Here is a 21,037-nt window from a genome sequence, read left to right on the forward strand (position 1 = left end):
CAGTAAATCTATTTTAAAAAGGGAAGAGAAATAGAGTCCAGTAATTCAGGGTCTTCAAGGATTTAAAAATTAATTGTTTCCAGATCTCTCCTCTAGCCCCCTTACTTTCGTAAAAAAAAGCAATCTCTGTAAAGTTTTCAGTTAAATTAAATGTCTCAGTGCAAAGAGGAGACTAAGGATGTGGTCTTTCTATCCACTGTGCTAGACAGGTAATCACAGTAAAATTGTTAGGAGAGATATGGTAGGAACCAGCAAAGAGAAAAATAAATAAATCAAGTTGAGAATTATATCTAAACTTTGAGTGTGGCTACTAGCACACGGAAAAAAATGCAATCAGAAATAAGAAGGCTACTAGGTTTCTGGAGGAATGATATTGCCAATAGAACTCAGAACATGCAATAAAAAACCTTTTACTGTCAAGACTTAGAATCATTGTAGTGTTCTTGGGTAAAACGAAGGTAATTTTGAAAACTGTCCAGCCTTAAGAAGAGTGTTAGGATAGGTCACAGAGAACCACAGACAAGGCAGTTCTTTGCAGAAGGCAACAATATCAAGGAAGTTTTTATACTGTGAGGACAGGGAGACTCCATCGTCTTTTCCTCATAATTCAGAATTGCTATAAATGAGTTACTGCTTTCTATTTTCCATTCTTCCTATTTCAGAAGGAGCATCCAGTGTCACTGTCCTGTCTCTGTTCTCTCATCGCATACTGAGCATGTACTGAACGATAGAATCTGCATTTCAATTCACTGGAAAAACCTGGAATACTGTGCCATGGATTTAATGGATAGGATTTGGAAACTGGATTTTCACAACAACTTTTTAAAGGTATGAAAAGTGGCTTTCTCAATTTTATAGAGAAGAGTGTGGGTAAGTAACACGCCTACACAGCTAATGAAAGAACACTGGATGCCATATTTAAGAGGACTAGGTCTTTAGATTGCCTATTTGTGGAGAGATGGAAGGAGGGATCAAATGGATGTTTGCTAACTAAAATGCAGACTGTGACAGAGACTATTAATAATGCTGAGCAATGGCTATATGTTGGATCTCCATTTTCCAGGCTTCTTGTGATTAAATTGGCCATCTGATTAGTTCTGGACAGTGATCAGACTAATATGATCAGACTGACACATGCCACTTCTGGGCTAAGGAGTTAAATATCTGATTCACCTTTCTCAAGTACTCTTTGTGTGCTTGAAAGCAAAGGGCTTCAGGATGGCTTGGCAACATGAGGTAAGGAACCCAGATTCTTGAATTTCAGCCAGAGGAATGCTACCCAACTTTTATTGGACTTTACATAAGTGCAAAAGAAATTTGTATTATGTTAAGCCACTGAGATTTTGGAGAAGTTTATTGCAGTGACTAGAATTAATCATTCTGACCAATGCCATATTCGACACCACTGTTGGATAAAGATGCCTCCACATCATTCTCTGTACTCAGTCACTTTGAAGATAATAGCTGTGAAGCTATCACGTCCACATTTCCCAAAGATTTATAATGTAGTTATTCTGTGGTTTTAAAGGGAAGAAGATGACATACAGCACTGATTTAATATACTTTTTCTTTTGAAAACAAGAGTAGAAGGTTGCTATCTTCGTGTTGGAAAGTATGACATGGTAAGTCAAAGAATTATTATTTATGATTTCGGGGCATATTATTCTTCATTTCTGTTTATACCTGTTTAAGAAATGTTTTTGAATGTAGTTGACACAATATTACATTTGTTTCAGGTATACAGCACAGTGATTCAACCTCTCTATACATTATGCTATGCTCACCACATCTGTAGGGTGACAGAAGAGGGCATGTAGTTCCTTGATAAAATTTCTAAACAAGGGCCAAATAACTGAAGGAGAAGGGATATATCACTTGAAAACACAGGATCTAAAGTCAGATTCTCTGTCCACTCATTAGCTGTGTGGACTTTGGGCAAGATACTCAACCACCTTCTGCCTTGTAAATTTGTAAATTTTTTTTTTTGCCTTGTAAAATTTAAAGAAATTTTATTTTTACCTCAAAGGGTTGTTATGAGAATTAAATGATTTAATGTTATATGATAAAAAATTTAGTTGGCCTTTGTTCCTGGTTCTTTGGAATTTTCTTTTATTCATAGCAGGCTTCTTGGACTGTATCTGTGTTTGTACCAATAAGCTAACTCATGATGGGCCTGTAGATAGTTTCAGGATGGTGGCTGGTCATGCCAAAGTCCAACCATGTGATTAGAGTGTTGGGGTACTGGGACATATGACAACAGTCCAACCTCCTGATCTTTGGGGAGGCAGACTAGAGACTAAGCTCAGTGACATGGCCAGTGATTCAATTAAACATTCTTATGTAATAAAACCATGATAAAAACTGGTTGTCCAGAGCATGGGTGAGTTTCCCTAGTTGGTAATGGGAAATGTTTCCTGAGAACTCAGAAGCTTCATGTTTAGGATCCTCCCAGACTATGTCCTATGAATCTCTGCTTTTGGCTGGTCTTGATTTCTATTCTTTATAATAAAATTGTAATTGTAAGTGTAGTGCTCACCTGAGTACCATGCGCTGTTCTAGAGAATTATTGAATCTGAGGGATAGTGGAAACCTTGAATTTTTTTTTAATAAATTAATTTTTATTGGTGTTCAATTTACCAACATACAGAATAACACCCAGTTCTCATCCCATCAAGTGTCCCCCTCAGTGTCCATCACCCATTCACCCCCACCCCCCGCCCGAAACCTTGAATTTATACCTAGGTAGTCAGAAGTGTGGGTGGTCTTAGAACTTTCAAGCTTATTGTTGGAACGTGAAATGAGGGAAGTCTTGTAGGCTACAGTGTTCTTCACCCGTGAAGTCTGTTAGAATTGCACTGTAGTTAATATACGTAAGGCTTTTTAGAACAGTGCCTTGCTCAGAGTAACTATTTAGGAAAAGCTAGCCAATACTATTAAGCTGTAAAATATTACCCATGCAGGAGCATTGATCATTTAAAGAATCAATCTCAGATGAACATAGAATTACAATGTTTTAGCACTAGAAGAAACTTTGCAAATTTATATTCTGAAGTGATTTTGACTTAGTTCCAAAATCTTGTTAGTAAGAGAGTTAAGGCTGAAACCCCAGTCTTTGAAGACCATTATATAAAACATGCATTAGGTTACACATATTTAAAATGGGGCTAATTTGAAACTATATCCTAGTAGTAGGAACATTTTGGGGGATCTTTCCAGCACATACCTCCTTTATCTGATAACCCATTTATCTGTGCCCCAAGATGGAACCCTGATAGCCATATTCGAACTACATGACTCTGAATCCTTGGTTACAGTCAGTGGACTATGGTAGACAACTACCAGGTTTTTATTTCTCAGAATTTGGAATTTGATTGGAAAAACATTATATATTCTTGTAAACTGGAGACAAGGCAGCTGAGGACAATGTGCAGGCTGACTCTGTGAAGTCAGGTATGACGAGAGAAAGAGACAAAAGAGATAAACACACAAATAGAGGCAAAAATAGAGTAGTGACCAGGGTCATTTCTTTGCCTGCAAACTCCCTTTTATAGGATCAGGCTTCGTTTCTTGCCCTTTGATTTTGTGGGATACCCTAGCTCTTTTCCAATAAATTCTTGTTTGCTCATGCATATTGGAAGTGGATTTTTATTGTAACTCATAGCCTTGATTAAGTAACACCTTGAGAAGGCTCTTAAAAGGATGAACTGAAAGAAAAGGTGCATATTGCTGTTACTGTGATTTTTACGGTGGACATAGGGAGCAAGGGGGAGGGGGTAGGGAGACAGAATAGTGAAGAGTAGTATGCCAAGGCCTTAGATTTAATGGGAATACTGTAACATAAGCTGTCTTAAAGAGAAAGCTTCAATGTCTTCAACTGAAATATAATTACATAAGACTCCTTTGAATGTGGATGAAAAGATGGTAAGATGTGGTCTAAGGTCAAGAAAGCAATTGACAATTCTGCTGTCTTATTCAAGACAAAACTGGGTTAAGCAATAACTATAGTTCTCCAATGCCATTATAAAATATAATAAAACTGTTGGTGAAAAATAGAAAACATAAGAGGATCATATCTCAGGTGATTGTACTCAATCAAAACCAGCATTTTTTACAAACAATTTTGTTATTTTGAAGGAAAATCCATCAGTTATCACAAAGCTTATGTTCTATCACATGCTTGAAAGAAAAAAAAAAGATTTATCTCCTTAAAAAAAAGATTTATCTCCTTAAGTGGTGGTCCCGATCAAGCTAAAATAACCACTGCAAACAATGGATCTGAGAATCAAATCTGAAAAGGTAGGTGTTTGCCAGGCTATCTTTCTTCACTGTTGAAAAAGGGTCAACTAATTTTACTTGGTGAAAAAGATGTCCCAACAAAATACACAATTGAATAGTATTCATGGTCAAAAGAATTGTTTTTCTAGGTACGTGGTCTACTCAAAGAAGGCAAGAGAGGCACGGCCCTAATTTTTATCTTCAAAGAATAAAAGGGTCACTGGATAAGGGCAGCTGAACAAGGGAGGCACACAATTGGAACCCACCTTCTGCTCCCTTTCCTTACATCCATGTTTTATTCATTTTCTTTTTTTTTCTTTTCCCCTTTCTTCAGATTTTTTTTCTATGATGTAAGTAAAAAATATGAGGTTCCATCAATGTGAAGATATTTTACAGAGTGGCAAATTTTCAGGAGGGTATTTCTTCCTCATATGGAGATCAAATAAGGGGGTAGACATTTTTGGCATCTTAAGGTCTGTAAATCATATAACTACACAGATCTTTTATTTTTTATTTTTTAAATAATAAGTTTATTTTTTGTTGGTGTTCAATTTGCCAACATACAGAATAACACCCAGTGCTCATCCTGTCAAGTGCCCGCCTCAGTGCCCATCACCCATTCACCCCCACCCCCCGCCCTCCTCCCCTTCCACCACCCCTAGTTCGTTTCCCAGAGTTAGGAGTCTTTATGTTCTGTCTCCCTTTCTGATATTTCCCACACATTTCTTCTCCCTTCCCTTCTATTTCCTTTCACTATTATTTATATTCCCCAAATGAATGAGACCATATAATGTTTGTCCTTTTCCAATTGACTTACTTCACTCAGCATAATACCCTCCAGTTCCATCCACGTTGAAGCAAATGGTGGTTATTTGTCGTTTCTAATGCCTGAGGAATATTCCATTGTATACGCAGACCACATCTTTATCCATTCATCTTTCGATGGACACCGAGGCTCCTTCCACAGTTTGGCTATTGTGGACATTGCTGCTAGAAACATCGGGGTGCAGGTGTCCCGGCGTTTCATTGCATCTACACAGACCTTTTAAAGAATATTTTGTCTACCTGCCTTATAGAATCAAGACTTAGAATGAAATAAAAAAATATGGTTCCAATTTTCTTAAAGAATTCAAGGGAGATTTTTCCTAAAAATGAAAAAAATTTATTTTCTTAAAGAATTCTAGGGAAGTCTCTTTCATAATGAATCATTTCCTTAAAGGATTTTTAAAGAATTTTCTTAAAATCATTGTCTTAAAGAACTCTACAGGAAATTTTTTTTATCATTTTTTATCATTTAATTTTCTTAAAGAATTCTAGGGAAAAATTTAAAAATCTATTTGGAAGAGCATGCTAGTCAGAAAAATTTTATAAGTAACTTCTATATTTCATGCTATCATTAAAGGTATGTATTTAATAGTAAGACTATATTTTCAGTTGTAGCAAGTCAGCTTTCAGTTGTCCATGCTACTGGAGGGAATCAGTACTTTAGATAATCCAAAAAAAAAAAAAACCACTTGCTTTTGGGATATGATTTTGTATTTTACTTAAAGTTGATTTTTATTAACTGAAAATCTAGGATAAATGAAGTACGACATCCTACTGTGAAGGCTCAGCTTAGAGGGTCAGGAATTTTGCTTACATAACTCTTGGAATTCTCCCTTGCTTCATTTTCTGAGTGGTAGACACACAGTAGACTTTTCCCCCTGCATTAATAGTTATATATCCTCCTTGGTGGGGGAAAAAAGTTATTGCTTTAGTTTTAAAAATCTTCTTGGGGAGCTCATGGGAAGTTGAAAAATAAAATGAATGAAAAGAATCAATGTACTCCATAAAAGTCAGTGATTTTGAATTAAAATATAGTGAAAAATAGCTACATAATACCCTTTCGATCATTTCCTTCTTAGGCTATATAATAACAAATTTTCTTGCCTTTCCTCACTCATTCTAATTTCCTATACTTTTCTGATTTCTGTTATTATTTATTTCAATTACCTTAATACGAGACCCTCAAACTGAACATGGCTTTTAAATGAAGTTCTTGCTATAAAAATCATAAAACTTTTAAGAATTGTACATTTATATATTTGATGTTTAAATTGAAGAAGTCATTCAAACATTATTTGTCTCTAACATTATATTAAATCAAACATTTACAATAAAAGTATATTAAACATTTTGGAAGTTTGGGCTGTTGCATTTTTTTTTTCATGGTACCATTTATATGGCAAAGAACATAGCTGATTCTCACAGATAATGATTACTGAAGAGTTAGAAGAAATAAGTTGGAGTGGATAGAAATGTATTTCATACTTCACCAAGATCTGTTTTACTGCAAATAATCCAACTACAAATATTATTTACAATAAACATTCTAATAAATATTATATTTCTGGTGTATATTATTATAGTAAATATTATTACAGCTTCTAGTAAATATTATTATAGCTCTTTTATAAAGAAAAAGAGATTCAGAGTCACACAGAGAACTTATGTTCATATAATTAAGGATTGGGATTAGGATTCAAACCCAGGTCTGTTTAATTCCAAAGTCAATGTTTTTCACATTGTACTTTTTGACCTTATGAATTCATTTGCATCTATTCTCTTATAAAGTTTTGAGTTGGTTTCCATGTCAGGAGAAAACTGCCAATGATCCAATGAACTGTGAACTGATTCCCAGAAACAGGTATTAATCACCAGCAATGTGAGTGAATAAGTGCATGAATTTTTAATGTCTGTGTCAGGAAAAGATATTCTTGATAATGACATGGCTCTCTCTCTCTGTCTCTGTCTTTCTTTCTCTGCCAAATGGGGAAGTGAAAATTCTTGCCCAAGTATTCTAGTTGGATTTTTCTCTGAAAAGTAATTGTGATTATCGTTCACTTTCCTCCCTTGTAATCTATTTAGGGAATTGAAAAGGAGCATAATCAGCATTGAAGTAGTTAAGGCAACTTAGAAATTAGTACAAGCTGACAGAATTAGTTTGTTAACCTTTTTGTCTAGGGTTTTCTTTTTTCTTTTGTAAATGGCTGAAAATCTCATTTCTAAAAATATTTATTGGCTTTGATAGCTTGCTGTCCCTCTGTACCTCTTTCAGTACAGATTTAGTAAAGAATGCCATTAAAGTAGCAAATGACAAAGCCATTGTTTACCAGAAACATGCCTTTTGAACCCAGAATAACAAATAACTTTAATGCAGTTGATATTCCAGAGACATTAAAAGCTTTCTATTCAAATAGAAAAGAAAAAAAGCCCTTTCTTATAATTAGTAATATTGTTAAAACTCCTTCATAAATATTCATTTAAATTTTCCCTTAGTGTAAAATATAACATTTTATCTGACTTGTCATGTATATGAAAATATTATATGTATATTTGAGTTTAAAAAATGTGTTACCTCAAGTACCTGAATATTCTTTTGTAGAAATAAAGAAGTGATTTAGGAAGAAGGGTCTATGGAAAACTAACATTTTAAATATTATGATAAACTCATAAATTGGCTCTAAACATCTTGCAACTGCAAATACGAAGACAGAAGTCTCATTTTGACACTAGGTGGTATTGCCAATTGCTGCTGAAAATATTTTCTGGTTGTTGTTTTTCTAGCTGTTGTTATTTTTAGAATTCTTAAGGATATTTTTCAATCATCAAATATTCTTTGAAGATTCAACGTTATTTACTTTGGTAGTGTTAATGAAAATCTCCTAAAAATTTATTTCTTAAGTCTCTGATTTTTTGGTACCTGTGAAAGCCTTAGCTCAATTATTTTGGTAATTATGTTTGTCATTATAAAAATGAGTTATGGAGGAGGGGCAGGATGGCGGAAGAGCGGGGTCCCCAAATCACCTGTCCCCACCAAATTACCTAGATCACCTTCAAATCATCCTGAAAATCTACGAATTCGGCCTGAGATGTAAAGAGAGACCAGCTGGAACGCTACAGTGAGAAGAGTTCGCGCTTCTATCAAGGCAGGAAGACGGGGAAAAAGAAATAAAGACACAAAAGGCCTCCGAGGGGGAGGGGCCCCGCGAGGAGCCGGGCTGAGGCCGGGGCGAGTGTCCCCAGGACAGGAGAGCCCCGTCCCGGAGGAGCAGGAGCTGCACCAACCTTCCCGGGCGGGCGGAAAGGGGCTCGCAGGGAGTTGGAGCAGGACCCAGGAGGGCGGGGATGCCCTCGGGCTCCCGGGGACACTAACAGACACCTGCGCCCCGGGAGAGTGCGCCGAGCTCCCTAAGGGCTGCAGCGCGCACGGCGGGGACCGGAGCAGCTCGGAGGGGCTCGGGCGGCGGCTCCGCGGAGGGGGCTGCGGGGCGGGAGCGCGAATCCACCAGCGCAGGCCCCGGAGCACAGGGCGCCGGGACACAGCCCAGGATCCGGCCTCCCCCGGGACAGGCAGAGGCCGGGAGGGCCCAGGACAGCGAGGACGCTCCTGCCCCGAGCTGAGCAGATCAGCGGCCCCGCCCCGGAGCCTCCAGGCCCTGCGGACGGAGAGCCCCGGAGTCACTGCGGGAGCTGACTCCAGGGCTGCAGAGCTGCCATAGCCACTGGGGCTGTTCCTCCTGGGGCCTCACGGGGTAAACACCCCCACTGAGCCCTGCACCAGGCAGGGGCAGAGCAGCTCCCCCAAGTGCTAACACCTGAGAATCAGCACAGCAGGCCCCTCCCCCAGAAGACCAGCTGGACGGACCAGTTCCAGGGGAAGTCAAGGGACTTAAAGTCTACAGATTCAGAAGATACTCCCCCGTGGTTTTGTTTTTTTTTTCTTTTTGATTTCTGATTGCTTCCCCCACACTTTTTCCCCCTTTCTTTCTTTTTCTTCTCTTTTTTCCTTTTTTTCTTCCTTTTTTCTTTTTCTCTTTTCATTCCTTCTTTCTCTCCTCTCTTTTTCTCCTTTTCCCAGTACAACTTGTTTTTGGCCACTCTGCACTGAGCAAAATGACTAGAAGGAAAACCTCACCTCAAAAGAAAGAATCAGAAACAGCCCTCTCTCCCACAGAGTTACAAAATCTGGATTACAATTCAATGTCAGAAAGCCAATTCAGAAGCACTATTATACAGCTACTGGTGGCTCTAGAAAAAAGCATTAAGGACTCACGAGACTTCATGACTGCAGAATTTAGATCCAATCAGGCAGAAATTAAAAATCGATTGAATGAGATGCAATCCAAACTAGAAGTCCTAACGATGAGGGTTAACGAGGTGGAAGAACGAGTGAAGTTAATGGCAAAGAGGGAAACTGAGGAAAAAAGAGACAGACAATTAAAAGACCATGAAGACAGATTAAGGGAAATAAACGACAGCCTGAGGAAGAAAAACCTACGTTTAATTGGGGTTCCCAAGGGCGCCGAAAGGGACAGAGGGCCAGAATATGTATTTGAACAAATCCTAGCTGAAAACTTTCCCAATCTGGGAAGGGAAACAGGCATTCAGATCCAGGAAATGGAGATATCCCCCCCTAAAATCAATAAAAACCGTTCAACACCTCGACATTTAATAGTGAAGCTTGCAAATTCCAAGGATAAAGAGAAGATCCTTAAAGCAGCAAGAGACAAGAAGTCCCTGACTTTCATGGGGAGGAATATTAGGGTAACAGCAGACCTCTCCACAGAGACGTGGCAGGCCAGAAAGGGCTGGCAGGATATATTCAGGGTCCTAAATGAGAAGAACATGCAACCAAGAATACTTTATCCAGCAAGGCTCTCATTCAAAGTGGAAGGAGAGATAAAGAGCTTCCAAGACAGGCAGGAACTGAAAGAATATGTGACCTCCAAACCAGCTCTGCAAGAAATTTTAAGGGGGACTCTTAAAATTCCCCTTTAAGAAGAAGTTCAGTGGAACAATCCACAAAAACAAGGACTAAATAGATATCATGATGACACTAAACTCATATCTGTCAATAGTAACTCTGAACGTGAGCGGCTCAATGACCCCATCAAAAGGCGCAGGGTTTCAGACTGGATAAAAAAGCAGGACCCATCTATTTGCTGTCTACAAGAGACTCATTTTAGACAGAAGGACACCTACAACCTGAAAATAAAAGGTTGGAGAACCATTTACCATTCAAATGGTTCTCAAAAGAAAGCAGGGGTAGCCATCCTTCTATCAGATAAACTAAAATTTACCCCAAAGACTGTAGAGGGACACTATATCATACTTAAAGGATCTATCCAACAAGAGGACTTAACAATCCTCAATATATATGCCCCGAATGTGGGAGCTGCCAAATATTTAAACCAATTAATAACCAAAGTGAAGAAATACTTAGATAATAATACACTTATACTTGGTGACTTCAATCTAGCTCTTTCTACCCTCGATAGGTCTTCTAAGCACAACATCTCCAAAGAAATGAGAGCTTTAAATGATACACTGGACCAGATGGATTTCACAGATATCTACAGAACTTTACATCCAAACTCAACTGAATACACATTCTTCTCAAGTGCACATGGAACTTTCTCCAGAATAGACCACATACTGGGTCACAAATCGGGTCTGAACCGATACCAAAAGATTGGGATCGTCCCCTGCATATTCTCAGACCATAACGCCTTGAAATTAGAACTAAATCACAACAAGAAGTTTGGAAGGACATCAAACACGTGGAGGTTAAGGACCATCCTGCTAAAAGATGAAAGGGTCAACCAGGCAATTAAGGAAGAATTAAAAAGATTCATGGAAACTAATGAGAATGAAGATACAACCGTTCAAAATCTTTGGGATGCAGCAATAGCAGTCCTAAGGGGAAAATACATTGCAATACAAGCATCCATTCAAAAACTGGAAAGAACTCAAATACAAAAGCTAACCTTACACATAAAGGAGCTAGAGAAAAAACAGCAGATGGACCCTACACCCAGCAGCAGAAGAGAGTTAATTAAAATTCGAGCAGAACTCAACGAAATTGAGACCAGAAGAACTGTGGAACAGATCAATAGAACCAGGAGTTGGTTCTTTGAAAGAATTAATAAGATAGATAAACCATTAGCCAACCTTATTAAAAAGGAGAGAGAGAAGACTCAAATTAATAAAATCATGAATGAGAAAGGAGAGATCACTACCAACACCAAGGAAATACAAACGATTTTAAAAACATATTATGAACAGCTCTACGCCAATAAATTAGGCAATCTAGAAGAAATGGACGCATTCCTGGAAAGCCACAAACTACCAAAACTGGAGCAGGAAGAAATAGAAAACCTGAACAGGCCAATAACCAGGGAGGAAATTGAAGAAGTCATCAAAAACCTCCCAAGACACAAGAGTCCAGGGCCAGATGGCTTCCCAGGGGAATTCTATCAAACGTTTAAAGAAGAAATCATACCTATTCTACTAAAGCTGTTTGGAAAGATAGAAAGAGATGGAGTACTTCCAAATTCATTCTATGAGGCCAGCATCACCTTAATTCCAAAACCAGACAAAGACCCCACCAAAAAGAGAATTACAGACCAATATCCCTGATGAACATGGATGCAAAGATTCTCAACAAGATACTAGCCAATAGGATCCAACAACACATTAAGAAAAGTATTCATCATGACCAAGTAGGATTTATCCCCGGGACTCAAGGCTGGTTCAACACTCGTAACACAATCAATGTGATTCATCATATCAGCAAGAGAAAAACCAAGAACCATATGATCCTCTCGTTAGATGCAGAGAAAGCATTTGGCAAAATACAGCATCCATTCCTGATCAAAACTCTTCAGAGTGTAAGGATAGAGGGAACATTCCTCAACATCTTAGAAGCCATATACGAAAAGCCCACAGCAAATATCATTCTCAGTGGGGAAGCACTGGGAGCCTTTCCCCTAAGATCAGGAACAAGACACGGATGTCCACTCTCACCACTGCTATTCAACACAGTATTGGAAGTCCTAGCCTCAGCAATCAGACAACAAAAAGACATTAAAGGCATTCAAATTGGCAAAGAAGTCAAACTCTCCCTCTTCGCTGATGACATGATACTCTACATAGAAAACCCAAAAGCCTCCACCCCAAGATTGCTAGAACTCATACAGCAATTTGGTAGCGTGGCAGGATACAAAATCAATGCCCAGAAATCAATGGCATTCCTATACACTAACAATGAGACTGAAGAAGGAGAAATTAAGGAGTCAATCCCATTTACAACTGCACCCAAAAGCATAAGATACCTAGGAATAAACCTAACCAAAGAGGTAAAGGATCTATACCCTAAAAACTATAGAACACTTCTGAAAGAAATTGAGGAAGAATATTCTTCAATTATTCCATGCTCATGGATTGGCAGAATTAATATTGTGAAAATGTCAGTGTCACCCAGGGCAATTTACACGTTTAATGCAATCCCTATCAAAATACCATGGACTTTCTTCAGAGAGTTAGAACAAGTTATTTTAAGATTTGTGTGGAATCAGAAAAGACCCCGAATACCCAGGGAATTTTAAAAAAGAAAACCATATCTGGGGGCATCACAATGCCAGATTTCAGGTTGTACTACAAAGCTGTGGTCATCAAGACAGTGTGGTACTGGCACAAAAACAGACACATAGATCAATGGAACAGAATAGAGAACCCAGAAGTGGACCCTGAACTTTGTGGTCAATATTCGATAAAGGAGGAAAGACTATCCATTGGCAGAAAGACAGTCTCTTCAATAAATGGTGCTGGGAAAATTGGACATCCACATGCAGAAGAATGAAACTAGAGCACTCTCTTGCACCATACACAAAGATAAACTCAAAATGGATGAAAGATTTAAATGTGAGACAAGACTCCATCAAAATCCTAGAGGAGAACACAGGCAACACCCTTTTTGAACTTGGCCACAGTAACTTCTTGCAAGATACATCCACGAAAGCAAAAGAAACAAAAGCAAAAATGAACTATTGGGACTTCATCAAGATAAGAAGCTTTTGCACAGCAAAGGATACAGTCAACAAACCTCAAAGACAACCTACAGAATGGGAGAAGATATTTGCAAATGACGTATCAGATAAAGGGCTAGTTTCCAAAATCTATAAAGAACTTATTAAACTCAACACCAAAGAAACAAACAATCCAATCATGAAATGGGCAAAAGACATGAAGAGAAATCTCACAGAGGAAGACATAGACATGGCCAACATGCACATGAGAAAATGCTCTGCATCACTTGCCATCAGGGAAATACAAATCAAAACCACAATGAGATACCACCTCACACCAGTGAGAATGGGGAAAATTAACAAGGCAGGAAACCACAAATGTTGGAGAGGATGCGGAGAAAAGGGAACCCTCTTACACTGTTGGTGGGAATGTGAACTGGTGCAGCCACTCTGGAAAACTGTGTGGAGGTTCCTCAAGGAGTCAAAAATAGACCTGCCCTACGACCCAGCAATTGCACCCTGGGGATTTACCCCAAAGATGCAGATGCAATGAAACGCCGGGACACCTGCACCCCGATGTTTCTAGCAGCAATGTCCACAATAGCCAAACTGTGGAAGGAGCCTCGGTGTCCATGAATGGATAAAGAAGATGTACTTTATGTATACAATGGAATATTACTCAGCCATTAGAAATGACAAATACCCACCATTTGCTTCAACGTGGATGGAACTGGAGGGTATTATGCTGAGTGAAATAAGTCAATCGGAGAAGGACAAACAGTGTATGTTCTCATTCATTTGGGGAATATAAATAATAGTGAAAGGGAATAGAAGGGAAGGGAGAAGAAATGTGTGGGAAATATCAGAAAGGGAGACAGAACATAAAGACTCCTAACTCTGGGAAACGAACTAGGGGTGGTGGAAGCAGAGGAGGGTGGGGGGTGGGGGTGACTGGGTGATGGGCACTGAGGGGGGCACTTGACGGGATGAGCACTGGGTGTTATTCTGTATGTTGGTAAATTGAACACCAATAAAAATTAATTTATTAAAAAAAATAAAAATGAGTTATTGTATCACCTAGAAAAACCTAAATATAATCAGGTGTTCCCAAGATTCATTGCCAGATTTCTATGTCTGGAGTATGTTTATTATTTTGAGCATATTAAGGTTTTTTTCCATAACCTCTTTACCCACTTGTGGATCTTCAATTTTTTAAAAATTTCTTTGCTGTTATCAATGCAGCTGTTTCTAGTAATTCAATGGAAGTTTTTTTTTAATTTTTTTTATTTTTATTTATGATAGTCACACACACACACAGAGAGAGAGAGAGGCAGAGACACAGGCAGAGGGAGAAGCAGGCCCCATGCACCGGGAGCCCGACGTGGGATTCCATCCCGGGTCTCCAGGATCACGCCCTGGGCCAAAGGCAGGCGCTAAACTGCTGCGCCACCCAGGGAAGTTTTTTTCGTTCAGCGTGATTGGGAAAGACAGTTTATCTGTAATGAAAAAGTTGATAAAAGTAGGAGCTATAAAAATGTTACATAATACAATGAATATTTCACTTGAATAAAACATGTACATATTTCTGTTGATCGATATTTTCATGTAAGACAAGGCTTATTCCTTGTGTAAGGATTTGTGATTGGAATTCCTTACTTTCTTATATAAGCCAGACACATAATTAATTGCATCAGGCTATTTCATTTTGACATTAAAGAGTTTCCATTGGCCTGGTATGGAACTAATTATACTTGTTATAATTATGTTTAAAATTAGAATTCAATAGTCATAGGTAATGCAGCATATTATTAAGTATTATTGGTTAATATTAGAGTTTGAAGACCTGTAGTTATTTGCTATTATAATAATTTGCTACAAACCTATAGCTTAAAACAACAAAAATTTATTATTTTACAGTTCACACACACATGTAGGTTAAAAGTCCAATGTGCATCTCACTGGACCAAAATCAAGGTGTCAGTAGGGTAGTGTTCCTGTCTGGAGGCTCTAGGAAAGAATATTTCTATTCCTCCCACCCCCCAGCTTCTAGAGGCTGCCCATGTTAATTGGCATATGCCCTGCTTTCTCCATCTTTAAAGCCAGTCACATTGAATTTCTCTGACCATTTATTCATAATTACATCGTTCCTCTTTCTACAGCTGGGAGAGGTTTTCTACTCTTGAAGACCTATGTGACCAGATTGATCCCTCTTCCTTTTTAGCAATCTCCATCTCAAGCACAGGCAACAAAAGCAAAACTACAGGGGGACCACATCAAAATAAAAGGCTTCTGCACAGCAAAGGAAGCCATCAACATAATGAAAAGGCAACCTATGGAATGGGAGAAAATATTTTCAAACAACATATCTGATAAGGTGTTAATATCCAAAATATATAAAGAACTCATACAACCCAAAGGCAAAAAAAAAAGGCAAAAATGGACAAAGGATCTGAATAGATATTTTTCCAAAGAAGATATACAAATGGACAAGTATATGAAAAGATTTTCAACATCACTAATCATTATGGAAATGCAAATAAAAAAACAATGAGACATCACCTTACACTGGTGAGGATGGCTATTATCAAAGAAAACAAGAGATACATCAATAGAGAAATCATCTAGGCAGAAAATCAGTAAGAAAACAATGTATTTGAATGACACATTAGACTAGATGGACATAATATATATAGAACATTTCATTCCAATGCAACAGAATACAGTCTTTTCAAGTGCATATGGAACATTCTCCAGAATAGATTGCATTTTAGGCCACAAAACCAGTCTCAATACATTTAAGAAGACTAAAGTCAGACCATACATCTTTTCTGATCACAATGGTATGAAACTAAAATCAAACAGAAGAAAAACACTGGAAAAACCACAAATATATAGAGGCTAAATAACACAATTCTAAAAAACCAACTGGTTGGTGAAAAATAAAATCAAAGAAGAAAGAAAATAATACATAAAGAGATGAAAATGAAAATACAATGGCCCCCAAATCTTTGGGATGCAGGAAAAGCAGTTCTAAGAGAAAATATGTAGTGATACAGGACTACTTCAAGAAGCAAGAAAGAGCTCAAATAAATAATCTAACTTTATACCTCAAAGAATTAGTAAAAGAGGAAAAAACAAAGCCCAAGGGAGATAAAAGGAAGAAAATAATGAAGATCAGAGCAGAAATAAATAGCACAGGGACTAAAAAAAGAAAGAGCAAATGACATATCAGATAAAGGGGTAGTATCCAAGATCTATAAAAAACTAATCAAACTTAACACCTAAGAAACAATCCAGTCAGGAAATGGGGAGAAGACATGAACAGACATTTCTCCAAAGAAAACCTACACTTGCCCAACAAGCACATGAAAAAAGGCCCACATCATTTGCCATCAGGGAAATACAAATCAAAACCCACAATGAGATACCTACTTTATACTGGTGAGAATGGCTAAAATTAACAAGACAGGAAACAACAAATGTTGGTGAGGATGTGGGAAAAGAGAGACTCTCTTGCACTGTTGGTGGGAATGCAAGTTGGTGCAGCCACTCTGGAAAACAGTGTGGAGTTTCCTCAAGAAGCTAAAAATAGAGCTACCCTATGACCCAGCAATTGCACTACTGGGTATTTACCCCAAGGATATAGAGGTAGTGAAACGATGGGACACCTGCACCCCAATGTTCATAGCAGCAATGTCCACAATAGCCAAACTGTGGAAGGAGCCTCGGTGTCCTTTGACAGATGAATGGATAAAGATGTGGTCTATATATACAATGGAATATTACTCAGCCACCAGAAAGGATGAATAACTACCATTTACTTCGACGTGGATGGAACTGGAGGGTATTATGCTGAGTGAAATAAGTCAATCAGAGAAAGACAATTATCATATGGTTTCACTCATATGTGGAATGTAAAAAAATAGTAAAAAGGGACTATAAGGGAAAGGAGGGAAGCTGAGTGGGGAAAAATGAGAGAGGAAGACAAACTACACGAGACTCCTAACTGGGGAAAAAAGGGTTGCAGAAGGGGAGATGGGTGGGGCAATGAGGTAACTGGGTGACAGGCCCTAAGGAAGGCACTCGATGCTATACTATATGTTGGCAAATTGAATTTAAATAAAATATAAAAAAGAAAGAAAGAGAAAAAAGAAAGAAAGAAAACAGTCAATAAAACCAAGATCTAGTTTTTGAAAGGATAAACAAAATGGATAAATCCTTATCCAGACTCACCAAGAAAAAAAAAAAGAAAACTCAAATAAAATTGAAAATGAAAGAGAAGAGGAGAAGTACTATGGAAAATTATATGTCGATAAAGTGGGCAACCTAGAAAAAGATGGATAAATTCCTAGAAACATGCAATCTTCCAAACTGAATCAGGAAAAAAAGTCTGAAGAGACCAATTACTAGTAATGAAATTGAATTGTTAACAATAACAACTTTAAAAATATGAAAGTTCAGGACCAGATGGATTCAGAAGTGAATTCTACCAAACATTTTTTGTTTTAATTCTACCAAACATTTAAAGAAGAGCTAATAGTTGTTCTCAAACTACTCAAAAAAAAAAAAAAAAAAAAAAAAAAAAAGGAGAGCTTCCAGGGATGCCTGGCTGGCTCACTTGTTGAGCATCTGCCTTCAACTCAGGGTGTGATCCTGGGATCCAGGGTTGGAGTGCCCCACTGGGCTCCTTGCGGGAAGCCTGCTTCTCCCTCTGCCTATATCTCAGCCTCTCTTTCTGTATTTCTCATGAATAAATAAAAATAAAATCTTAAAAAAAGGAAAGTTTCCAGATATATTCTATAAGGCCAACATTACCCCAAATCAAAAACAGATAAAAATACTATGATAAAGAAAAACATGCACTAATATCCTGATAAATAGATGCAAAAATCCTTGACAAAAAAAATCAGCAAATCACACTCAACAATACAAGGCTCATTCACCATGATCAAGTAGAATTTATTCTGCAAATGCAAGGATTGTCCAATATTCTCAAATCAGTGTAATAAACCACCTCAACAAAACAAAGGGTGAAAAACCTATGATCATTTGAATGCATGTAGAATAAGCATTTGACAAAATTCAACAACTGTTCATAATAAAAACTCTCAACAGAGTGAACTTAGAGGGAACATATCTGCACACGATAAAGGCCATATATGAAAATCCCACAGCTGGCAGCAGACTAAGTGATGAAAAGCTGAGAGCTTCCTTTCTAAGATCCAGAGCAGGCCAAGGATGTCTACTCTCCCTACTTTTATTCGATATAGTACTGGAAGCCCTAGCCACAGCAATCAGATAAGAAAAAGAAATAAGAGGCATTCATATTGGTAAGGAAAAAGTAAAATTTTCACTATTTGCAGAATACATAGTATTATATATAGAAAAACCCTAAAGATGCTAACAAAAAACTATTAGAAGTAACGAATGATTTTAGTAAAGTGTCAGGATAAAAAATTAATATAGAGATATCAGGAATGTTTCTATACTTTAATTGCAAAATATCAGAAAGAGAAACTAAGGAAACAATCTAATTTATAATTGTACCAAAAATAATAAATTACTTATAAATATACTTAACCAAGAAGGTGAAAGACCTGTAATCTAAAAACTATAAAACACTGATGAAAGAGATTGAAGATGACACACAAATGGAAAGATATTCCATGCTCATGAATTGGAATATTGTTAAAATATCCAAACTACCCAAAGCAATCTATAGATTCAGTACAATAGATTCAATGCAATCCCTATCAAAATACCAACAACATTTTTTATACAAATAATACTAAAATGTGTATGGAATCATGAAAGATCCCGAATACCCAAAGCAATCTTGGGAAAGAACAAAGCTAGAGGTATAACAATTCTAGATTTAAAACTATACTACGGGGCACCTGGGTGGCTCAGTGGTTGAGTGTCTGCCTTTGGCTCAGGTCATGATCCCAGGGTCCAGGTATCAAGTCTTGCTTCTGTCTATGTCTCTGCCTCTATGTCTCTCATGAATGAATAAATAAATAAAATCTTAAAAAAAACAACCCTCAAAACCCCCAAACTATACTACAAAGCTGTAGTAATCAAAATAGCATGCTGTTGGCCAATGTATAGACGCATAGATCAACAGAACAGAATAGAGAGCCCAGAAATAAAATCCATGCTTATATGGCCAATTAATTTCTGAATTTCTGACAAGGGAGACAAGAATATATTCTGTGGAAAAAGAAGAACCAGTCACTTCAATAAATAGTGCTGGGAACACTAGACAACTGTATGCAAAAGAATGAAACTGGACTACTTTCTAACACCATTCACAAAAATAAACTCAAAATGGATTCAAAGATCTAAACATGAGACCTGAACCCATAAAAATTCTAGAATAGAACACAGACAGTGATTTCTCTGACATCAAATATAGTAACATTTTTCTATATATGTCTCCTCAAGCAAGGAAATAAAAGCAGAAATAAACTATTGGGACTACATCAAAATAAAATCTTTTGCAATGTAAAGTAAACCATTAACAAAACAAAAAGGTAATCTAGTGAATGGTAGAATATTTGCAAATGATATATCTGATAAGGGGTTAATATCCAAAATATATAATGAACCTATACAACTCAATATAAAAAAAAACAATCTAATTAAAACACGGGCAAAGGACTTGAACAGATACTTTTCTAAAGAAGACAAACATATGACCAATGGACACATGAAAAGATGCTCAACATCTAATCATGAGGGAATTGCAAATCAAAACCACAATGAGACAGGATCCCTGGGTGGCTCAGCAGTTTAGCACCTGCCTTTGGCCTAGGGCCTGATCCTGGAGTCCCCAGATCGAGTCATCGGGCTCCCGGCATGAAGCCTGCTTCTCCCTCTGCCTGTGTCTCTGCCTCTCTCTCTCTCTCTCTCTGTGTCTCATGAATAAATAAATAAGATCTTTCTTTAAAAAAAAACCACAATGAAATATCACTTTGCACTTGTAAGAATGGCTAAAATAAAAAAGACAAATAACAAATGTTGGTGAGGATATGAAGAAAAAGTAACACTGCACCATAAATTAGTGTAGCCACAGTGGAAAACAGTTTGGAGGTTTCTCAAAAAATTAAAAATTGAAATACCACATGATCTAATAATTCTATTATGGGCACTTGCCCAAAGAAAATGAAAATACTAATTCAAAAAGATGTATGCACTTCTAGGTTTATTGTAACATTATTTATAATAGTCAAGATCTGGAAGCAACTTAAGTGTCCATCAATAGATGAATGGATAAGGAGGATGGAATAATACTGTATTGTATACTTGAAATTTGCTAAGAGAGTAAATGTTAAGTGCTCTCACCACGCATAAAAATGGTAACTATCTGAAGTGATGGATGTCTTAATTAGCTTGATTGTGGTAATCCTTTCCCAATGTATATGCACATCAAGTCATCATGTTGTATGCTTTAAATGTGTAAAATTTTAATTTGTCAATTATACCTCAATAAAGCTGGAAAATTAATCATATTGGCAAAATCTCTTTTTCCATGTAAGAAAACATATTCATAGGTTTAAAGAATTAGGACATGGGTATCTTTGGGGGGACCATTATTATGCCTATCACATTCTGCTCTACAGCCCCCCAAAACTCATGTCCATCTCATACAAAATGCACTCACCCCATCACAATGTCCCCCAAAGTCTCAACCAATTATAGCATCAACTTAAAGTCTAACATCTCATCAGCATCAAAGTCCAAATCCCATTATCTAAATTTTCTGTATTCAATATGGGAGAGGCTATTGGTATAATCCAGCCAACGACAGAAATCTTCTCCATTTGTGTATCTGTGGAACTCAAGACACAAGTTACCTGCTCTGAAAATATAATGGTGGGATAGGCATAATAAAGATTCCAGTTCTAAAGATC

The sequence above is a fragment of the Nyctereutes procyonoides genome, unplaced genomic scaffold (assembly GCF_905146905.1).
Source record: "Nyctereutes procyonoides isolate TBG_1078 unplaced genomic scaffold, NYPRO_anot_genome, whole genome shotgun sequence".
NCBI classification, from domain to species: domain Eukaryota; kingdom Metazoa; phylum Chordata; class Mammalia; order Carnivora; family Canidae; genus Nyctereutes; species Nyctereutes procyonoides.